We start from the raw sequence: 10008 nt of genomic DNA, 5'->3' as shown, positions 1-10008 counted from the left end.
TTTTTGCTTTGTCATTATGGGGTATTGTGTGTAGATTAATGAGGGGGGAAAACAACTTAATACATTTTAAAATAAGGCTGTAACATAACAAAATGTGGAAAAAGTCACAAGGGGTCTAAATACTTTACGAATGCGCTGTATTCAAACTTTAACAACCAATTTCTGCATAGTGTATCTTTAAGATTTGACTCAAGTCGTCTGCAAGTTTCTGCAGTTGCTCTTCACCAACTTCATCCTGCAGCCGTCGCCTGCATTGTGGGAGGCTTTGTTGTGAACCAATTAGAGTGTGTTTCACCCACCCGAATGTGACTAAAGAAGTGACGGAAACAGGAACCAACTTTGTAAACCCACTGGGCACAGACGTCAATTCAATGTCTATTCCACATTGGTTCAACCCCGTAATTTATTTTAAATGATGTTGAAAAAATGTTGATTCAACCAGTATGTTCCCTCTGGGTACAGTGGATATGTATAAATTAATGTGATATTTGAGGTGCTCTCTCTCACCAACTGATGGTACAATGTACACACATATATTTCCAGTTTGTGAGTCTGTGATATGGGGGTTGGAGATAAGTTTATTTCAACATTATAAAGAACAACTTTTATAAACAATGCAAGACTGCCATGTTGCACTGAGCCTTGCTGTTGGAAAACTATCTCAGTATCCGACTTTCGACTGTCGCAGATGCACCTCCCCCGACTTCACTCCTCAACTTTCGCCTACAGTCAATTACTTTCGCCGTACCACTCAAACTGAGCCCACTGCTGTTCAAGTATGCAGAAATTCAGCTAGTATGACATGACCCGTTTTGCATCATATGTTGCGTTTTGAAAGTTCTGTATCTTGATAACTTGATTGCTGACATGCAAAACATTTTGGGACTTATGAAAATGAAACAAATACCGAAAGATAGTTTTTGAATGGATTATTCCTTTAAGCCTGTATGAATCAACATTGTAGAATCTTGTAAAAAATATAATGAAATTAAATACATTTTACAATGGTTTTGATTGGTTATTCTCTGTCCCCTGCAGTGGTATAGGCCTGGCGCTGTGTGAGCGTCTCCTCTCTGAGGATGGCAGAATCCAGCTATGTCTGACCTGTAGGAACCTGCGTCGGGCCCAGGCCGCCCGCTACGCCCTGCTGACCTCTCACCCCGATGCCCAGGTGGCCCTGCTACAGCTGGACACCAGCAGCATCTGCTCGGTCCTCACCGTCGCCCATGACGTCAAACTGAGGTAGATAGGTAGGTAGGTATGACGGTAATCTCATCACCCAGAACCGAATCAGCTACTCAGCTGTCACGGCCCATAGGATTAGTATGAAGAATGTGGTTCTGTGAACCATTACTACAGTACCACAAAGAGATGAGTGGTTATGTTGTAGTGGAGATGGTTCACGTGATGAGTAAGACTTGTGACCTGTAGACTTGTGTTTGTTACCTAAGCTAATTGCTAGTCTTTAGCTCAGTTGGCCAACAAAGTATTGTGGCATGTATGTGTGTCTCCCAGGTATAACCGGTTGGACTACCTCTACCTGAATGCTGGCATCATGCCCAACCCACAGCTGGATGTCAAGGCCATGTTTGCCACGGGGGTGGGTATTCTAACCCAGAAGTATAACATCACCACAGACTACAGGAAATGTTTGCCACTAACCTCTTTGGTCACTTCCAACTGGTGAGCAAAGCGCGGCTTATTAATGGTGATGAAATGTCACTTCCTTAAAATTAGAAAATATATTTTAGCAAGACTAATATCATTATTCATATTCTGAATCATTCAGTAGGGTCTTTCCCTAACATTTTAACATTATATCCAAAAAGTCTGATTTTGTAACCTAATACATTCGATAATAAGTGCCGAGCTCTGTTGACATAGCGTTGCAGGTTTCTCATAACAACTTTTTAAGATTTTACATTTTGCGGTCGTTGTCTTCAATGTCGTTTCACGGGTGGCAAAAAGCAAAATTAGCATGACACAAGCTGAATTAAATGTAAAATATTTTTCACATTGGTCAAAAGATGTGTTGGACACCCAAATTAATTGACTGGACACCCGAATGAATATAACATTAATATACACTACCGGTCAAAAGTTTTAAAACACCTATTCATTCAAGGGTTTTTCTTTATTTTTACTATTGTCTACATTGTTGAATAATAGTGAAGACATCAAAACTATGAAATAACATATGGAATCATGAAGTAACCAAAAAAGTGTTAAACAAATCTAAATATATTTTATATTTGAGATTCTTCAAATAACCACCTATTGCCTTGATGACAGCTTTGCACACATTTGGCATTCTCTCAACTGGCTTCACCTGGAATGCTTTTCCAACAGTCTTGAAGGAGTTCCCACATATGCTGAGCACTTTCCCACATATGCTGAGCACTTTGGCTGCTTTTCCTTCACTCTGCAGTCCGACTCATCCCAAACCATCTCAATTGGATTGAGGTTGGGTGATTTTTGAGGCCAGGTCATCTGATGCAGCACTCCATCACTCTCCTTCTTGGTAAAATAGCCCGTACGCAGCCTTGCGGTATGTTGGGTCATTGTCCTGTTGAAAAACAAATTATATTCCCACTAAGCCTAAACCAGATAGGATGTTGAATCGCTGCAGAATGCTGTGGTAGCCAAGCTGGTTAAATGTGCCTTGAATTCTAAATAAATCCCAGACAGTGTCACCAGCAAAGCACCCCCACACCATAACACCTCCTCCTCCATGCTTTACGGTGGGAAATACACATGCAGAGATCATCCGTTCACCCACACCGCATCTCACAAAGATAGGGCGGTTGGAACCAAAAATCTCCGATTTGGACTCCAGACCAAAGGACAAATTTCCACCACTCTAATGTCCATTGCTCGTGTTTCTTGGCCCAAGAAAGTCTCTTCTTATTATTGGTGTCCTTTAGTAGTGGATTATTTGCAGCATTTCGACCATAAATAAATAAATACAAATAAATTAAGGCCTGATTCACACAGTCTCCTCTGAACAGTTGATGTTGAGATGTGTCTGTTACTTGAACTCTGTGAAGCATTTATTTGGGCTGCAATTTTTGAGGCTGGTAACTCTAATTAACTTGTCCTCTGCAACAGAGGTTACTCTGGGTCTTCCATTCCGGTGGCGGTCCTCATGAGAGCCAGTTTCATTATAATTCTTGATGGTTTTTGCGACTGCACTTGAAGACACTTTCAAAGTGATTGAAATTTTCCGTATTGACTGACCTTCATGTCTTTAAGTAATGATGGACTGTCATTTCTCTTTGCTTATTTGAGCTATTCTTGCCATATTATGGACTCAAACGCATTAAGAAGGAAAGAAATTCCACAAGTAAATTTTTAAGAAGGCACTCCTGTTAATTGAAATGTATTCCAGGTGACTACCTCATGAAGCTGGTTGAGAGAATGCCAACAGTGTGCAAAGCTGTCATCAAGGCAAAGGGTGGCTATTTGAAGAATCTCAAATAAAAAAATCTTCATTTGTTTAACACTTTTTTGGTTACTATGTGTTTCCATATGTTTTATTTCATAGTTTTGATGTTTTCAGTTTTATTCTACATTGTAGAAATAGTAAAAAATAAAAAAAATACTCTTGAATGAGTAGGTGTTATAAAACTTTTGACCGGGAATGTACTGTATATAGTATGTACACGTATATATCATAAAGAGATCTGTTCAAACCATGTTATAGGCTTTTTATCCATCTCCTGAGATCATTACTTTGTAGACATTGAGGACCACCTGCTTAAGTTAGCTTTCCCTCTACAGCAGAGGACCCTGGATCCATCACCCCTTCATCAGAAGCCGGTCACATAGCAACGCTCTTCATAAAAAATTAACACCACTGTTTCTATGACAATAGGTTCTGTCCTCTCCTTCCCTAGAGAGTGTTTTTGCTGACTGCTAATTCCAGGGTCACCTGTACTATTCTGCTTACCTCAGGGCTCTGTACACTCATGTTTATTGTAGAGGCCAGCTGGAAAGACGGCAAACTAGCTGCACTTCGTTTTGTTTCACCTTTCTTCAATTGACAGTTCTTTGTATATATCCATAAAAATGACTGGCTGAGAAACGCTGCCTGCCTCTGTCTCTCATCCCTACCCCCGACCCCTACACGTTATCTACTATGGGACAGTTGGAGATGGAATTTGAATATTGAAACAATGTTGCAAATGTCGGAGAGACAGACTCGGAGAGACAGACAGCGAGATTTATACAGATCTCCACTGTTGAAAACTAAATGCTAGTCTAAAAGAAATGTGAAATAATGTCTAGATTAGTTTTAAAGTGGAGATCAAGTTTATCATTTCCCTGCCTGGGTTGATGAGACAATGGATTGCGCAGTCAGGTGGAACAGAGTAAATAGGCCTTTTAACGTCATAGATTTAGCCAGCGGTAACTTGTAGAATAGACACCGGCTGGAATGCACTTTTAACCAATCAGAATTCAGGATTAGACCCACAATAAAGTTGTATAAACTTTATTCATTTGTGTTTCCTCCAGGGCTTGTACTCGTCAGTGATCTGTCCAGGCTTTGCGATGACCAACCTGACCTATGGTATCCTGCCTTCCTTCCCACACTCCTCTGGAACCTGCTCATGCCCATCCTCTGGCTGGTGTGTGTGTTGTCTGTGTGAGCGATAATAGTATTTGTTAAAGGAACATTTTATCATTAGTCCCACAAAATTGTGCATGTCAACATCCAATATTTTAAGATATATTGCTTTTAGTCTCCTGATTCCCAAAGTCAAGCAATATCACATTTTCATGATGCGTCTTGTCACTCGTGCTCATTTCAACAGATCAGAATCTTTACAAACACATTCACCCGGACCCCCTGCAATGGAGCAGAGGCTCTGGTATGTACACACACACACACACACACACACACACACACACACACACACACACACACACACACACACACACACACACACACACAATGGAGCAGAGGCTCTGGTATGTACACACACACACACACACAATGGAGCAGAGGCTCTGGAATTTTCCACAGATAACATGACATCACTGGTATGTACTAGCACCAAAAAATTATTTGACCCCTCACAGTGAACCATTGAAACATATTACCTTTCTGTATTTTTTTATTTATTTTTTATTTCACCTTTATTTAACCAGGTAGGCCAGTTGAGAACAAGTTCTCATTTACAATTGCGACCTGGCCAAGATAAAGCAAAGCAGTTCGACACATACAACGACACAGAGTTACACATGGAGTAAAACAAACATACAGTCAATAATACAGTAGAAACAAGTCTATATACGATGTGAGCAAATGAGGTGAGATAAGGGATGTAAAGGCAAAAAAAAGGCCATGGTGTCAAAGTAAATACAATATAGCAAGTAAAACACAGGAATGGTAGATTTGCAGTGGAAGAATGTGCAAAGTAGAAATAAAAATAATGGGGTGCAAAGGAGCAAAATAAATAAATAGATAAAATAAAATAAATACAGTAGGGAAAGAGGTAGTTGTTTGGGATAAATTATAGGTGGGCTATGTACAGGTGCAGTAATCTGTGAGCTGCTCTGACAGCTGGTGCTTAATGCTAGTGAGGGAGATAAGTTTTTCCAGTTTCAGAGATTTTGTAGTTCGTTCCAGTCATTGGCAGCAGAGAACTGGAAGGAGAGGCGGCCAAAGAAAGAATTGGTTTTGGGGGTGACCAGAGAGATATACCTGCTGGAGCGCGTGCTACAGGTGGGTGATGCTATGGTGACCAGCTAGCTGAGATAAGGGGGGACTTTACCTAGCAGGGTCTTGTAGATGACATGGAGCCAGTGGGTTTGGCGACGAGTATGAAGCGAGGGCCAGCCAACGAGAGCGTACAGGTCGCAATGGTGGGTAGTATATGGGGCTTTGGTGACAAAATGGATGGCACTGTGATAGACAGCATCCAATTTGTTGAGTAGGGTATTGAGGGCTATTTTGTAAATGACATCACCGAAGTCGAGGATTGGTAGGATGGTCAGTTTTACAAGGGTATGTTTGGCAGTGTGAGTGAAGGATGCTTTGTTGCGAAATAGGAAGCCAATTCTATATTTAACTTTGGATTGGAGATGTTTGATGTGGGTCTGGAAGGAGAGTTTACAGTCTAACCAGATACCTAGGTATTTGTAGTTGTCCACGTATTCTAAGTCAGAGCCATCCAGAGTAGTGATGTTGGACAGGCGGGCAGGTGCAGGCAGTGATCGGTTGAAGAGCATGCATTTAGTTTTACTTGTATTTAAGAGCAATTGGAAGCCACGGAAGGAGAGTTGTATGGCATTGAAGCTTGCCTGAAGGGTTGTTAACACAGTTTCCAAAGAAGGGCCAGAAGTATACAGAATGGTGTCATCTGCGTAGTGGTGGATCAGAGACTCACCAGCAGCAAGAGCGACATCATTGATGTATACAGAGAAGAGAGTCGGTCCAAGAATTGAACCCTGTGGCACCCCCATTGAGACTGCCAGAGGTCTGGTATTGATAGTACACACAGTATTATCACTAGGTTATTGGTTGTTAGATGCTCTGCATTTGTTGTGACTTAATCAAATCTATTTTTAAGAGTTTGATTCATCTGTGCCTCTTTTCATTGTGCAGTTCTGGCTGTTTATGCAAAAACCTGAGTTGCTGGATCCTTGGACTAAATACCACAGTCTAACCTCAAGTCTGGGAAACAATTACACACAACCTCGCAAGGTATACAAACCACAGATCCGGGAAATCCAGACTGACTCTAAAACAGGAGTGATACTGTGCACGTAAAACATTGGAAGCCATCTGCACAGTTATTTGAATCTGTGACATCACATGTTCATCACATATTTGTATTGTTGGGTGTTTTTAACACATTACCCGTCTGTATTTTTTTTGTACCAATCTACCAACCAAGCAAGATATCAATTTCAATCATATCAGCGTGGTTAAGTATTTATATTAATTTGGGTGATTATATTTAAGCAATAAGGCCAGAGGGGGTGTGGTATATGGCCAATATACGACGGCTAAGGGCTATTCTTATGTACGACGCATCGTGGAGTACCTGGATACAGCCCTTAGCTGTGGTATATTGGCCATATACCACAAACTCCCGAGTTGCCTTATTGCTATTATAAACTGGTTACCAACGTAATTAGAGCTGTAAAAATACATGTTTTGTCATAACCGTGGTATACAGTCTACGACGGCTGTCAGCCAATCGGCATTCAGGGCTCGAACCACCCAGTTTATAATACTTTTGAATTTTGAAGTGGTGGAATGTAACTATAGATGAATATTGGATCCGTCCAAATGATGAAATATTAAGTAATTATTCTATCTGACTGATGACAGGACTTCCGTTTCTATTCTTGTCAAATCCACTCTGACATGCCATCAGTCCCCTGCTGTGTCTGATTGCCTCTCTGTTCCCTTCACAGATGGATATTGATGGGGACATGTCTGAGGCCCTGTATGATAAACTACTGGAACTGGAAGACAAAGTATGCAGGAAACTGAAGGAGGAAAATAAGGGTATTTGAGCTACTCCACAGTAGCCTGATTGAAGGAACAGTGGATGGGACATAACTCCCATCTAATGGACTGAGACTCCTGTCCTGCAGATGACTGAGACGCGAGAAAGAATCTCATCTGATTGTCACTATCTCATTGATGGAAGTGATGAATTCTGTTTGCCTTAATTGCCTACATTGGGAGGCCTCACAGACAATGAGTGCTGCTGGTATTAGGTTCTGATTTGATTGCCACCATGTCACTCATTGATGCTGCTACTAATGTATTGTGTCTCTATTGCATGTGTTGTCAGACCTCACAAGGAAATCCACAAACACATTTGAAAGTATGTGTATTATTTGATGTGTCAAATAATGTAATAGCATTCCAATAAACCATATGGCTTTAATTAACATGTATGCAACACTGATAGCCCTGAATGACTTTGTGGCTTCAAAGTGGTAGACCTACACTGTAATGTCATCAATTAAGTGTAGTGATTTTGTTAATTTTAATCAGCATATAGGGGGACCTACTGTAAATGTATGATCCACTTCACATAATTGTTTCCCTGGCTTGCTTGTTTTTTTGTGCTGTGATAACAAGCAATCAAAAGGTTTCACCAGACATTGAAATAACACCAAAACTGCATATAGCCTATTCACAACATAGCCTACACAAAACATAGAAATATTCACAAGATATACCATCACTGGCTGAATAATGCCTAGTGCCAATCAATCCAAATTCTGCCACGATTGATTGCTGGCTTCACATAAGTCTGGTGCGGTCCCATCGTTAGGAGGCTGTCAGCAGTACTCTCCACCCAAATGTTAACATAGGTGGTCTGTGTGATCCTGGCCTCTGTCGTGTCCCCACGGTGCATGTGGTAGTATATCTGCTCCGGGGGAGGGTGGGCACACACCCTGCAGCTGTCGTCCTCTGCCGGTGTCTGTAAGCATAGCTTCCTCGCTGAGTTTCAGGTTGCAGAATGCCCAAACCATCAGTTGTGTAAAGTACTTAAGTAAAAATATTTTAAAGTACTACCTAGGTAGCTCGGGGGGTTATCTGTACTTTACTATTTATATTTTTGATAATAATGCACGTTTTACTCCATACATTTTCCCTGACACCCAAAAGTACTACATTTTGACAGGAAAATGGTCCAATTCGTGCACTAGTCAAGAGAACATCCCTGGTCATCCCTACTGCCTCTGATCTGGCAGACTCACTAAACACAAATGCTTTGTTTGTAAATTATTGTCAGTGTTGTAGTGAGCTATCCATAAAATTTAAAAAATAACAAGAAATTGTTCTGTCTGGTTTGCATAATATAAGGAATTAAAAATGATTAATATTTTTACTTTTACTTTTGATACTTAAGTACATTTTAGCAATTCAATTTACTTTTGATACTTAAGTATATTTAAAACCAAATACTTTTAGACTTTTACTCAAGTAGTATTTTACTTGGTGACTTTCAATTTTACTTGAGTCATTTTCTATTAAGGCATCTTTACTTTTACTCAAGTATGACTTTTGAGTATACTTTTCCCACCACTGCAAACCATGCCGCAGAGAAACACACAAAACGAACCCATGACGAAAACGTTCATAAATGCAGATGTCCTTGTTCATGTGAATCCTGAGCCGCTATATGCTTTCGTAAAAGTTGTGGTGTAGGATTAAGATTTAGGTCATTGATGTGCATACACTTTCCATCCCCCATACACTTCTCTCTCTCAACAACAATAGGCTAAAGGAAGCAAGAAGATATAATGCTGTGGAGTGCTCCAGACATCCAGATAATTAGATAGATATCCCGCCTGAGATTAATTAGAAAAGTTGTAAATTGCTTTGATCCTGCCTCATAGGAGAATCCCCTCTGCACCGTTAGATGTGATACCCTGACAGCTCAATCACTGTCACACTGTCCCATCCGCAGCATGGTGGAGATGATTAGCAACTGGCTTTTGCGGGCTCAAAATCATGAATCATCATATTCACATGGGGGATAATTCTGCAGAGACTGTAAGAGCTGGTTGAATAAAGGTTATTCTCCCCAACAATCGAGGCTCTCAATCTTGTTCGAATTTGCCATTTTATCTGTTCAGTCGCCTAGACTATTAACCAGAATAATGGCCTAATATTGTTCCCTTCACATTTTATTTTATTAACTTAATTTAAAGGTCTATCACTTTTCACATATTTATTTCAGAAGACAGCATTCTGTGATGGAGTAAAGTAAACCTTTAACAGAACCAGTCATGGCCAGAATGGGCTGAGCACTGGGCAGCCAGGAAAAGTGGAGGTAAAATGGAGCTTCTCTCCTGTATAACAAAGATACTGATAATGAACCATCTTTCTTCTGTTGTGTAAAACTTAGTTGTCCTCATTTCTCAGTCTGGTTGATTCTCCCACTATAGATGTGGCTGTGACTATTAACTTGTCATCCCTCAATTGACAGACATCAGTTGGGGCTCAGGTGTCTTACTGCACTCCTAGCA

The 10008-nt window shown here is 40.6% G+C and overlaps 1 pseudogene; it reads left to right on the top strand.

Annotated features, from left to right (window-relative positions):
* The first annotated feature begins 778 nt into the window (after positions 1-778).
* LOC109897198 (3-keto-steroid reductase-like) lies at positions 779-7910 on the top strand (annotated as a pseudogene).
* The last annotated feature ends 2098 nt before the right edge of the window (positions 7911-10008 follow it).

This window comes from Oncorhynchus kisutch, linkage group LG10 (genome assembly GCF_002021735.2).
Source record: "Oncorhynchus kisutch isolate 150728-3 linkage group LG10, Okis_V2, whole genome shotgun sequence".
Taxonomy (NCBI): domain Eukaryota; kingdom Metazoa; phylum Chordata; class Actinopteri; order Salmoniformes; family Salmonidae; genus Oncorhynchus; species Oncorhynchus kisutch.
This window is presented reverse-complemented; position numbering and strand designations above follow the sequence as displayed.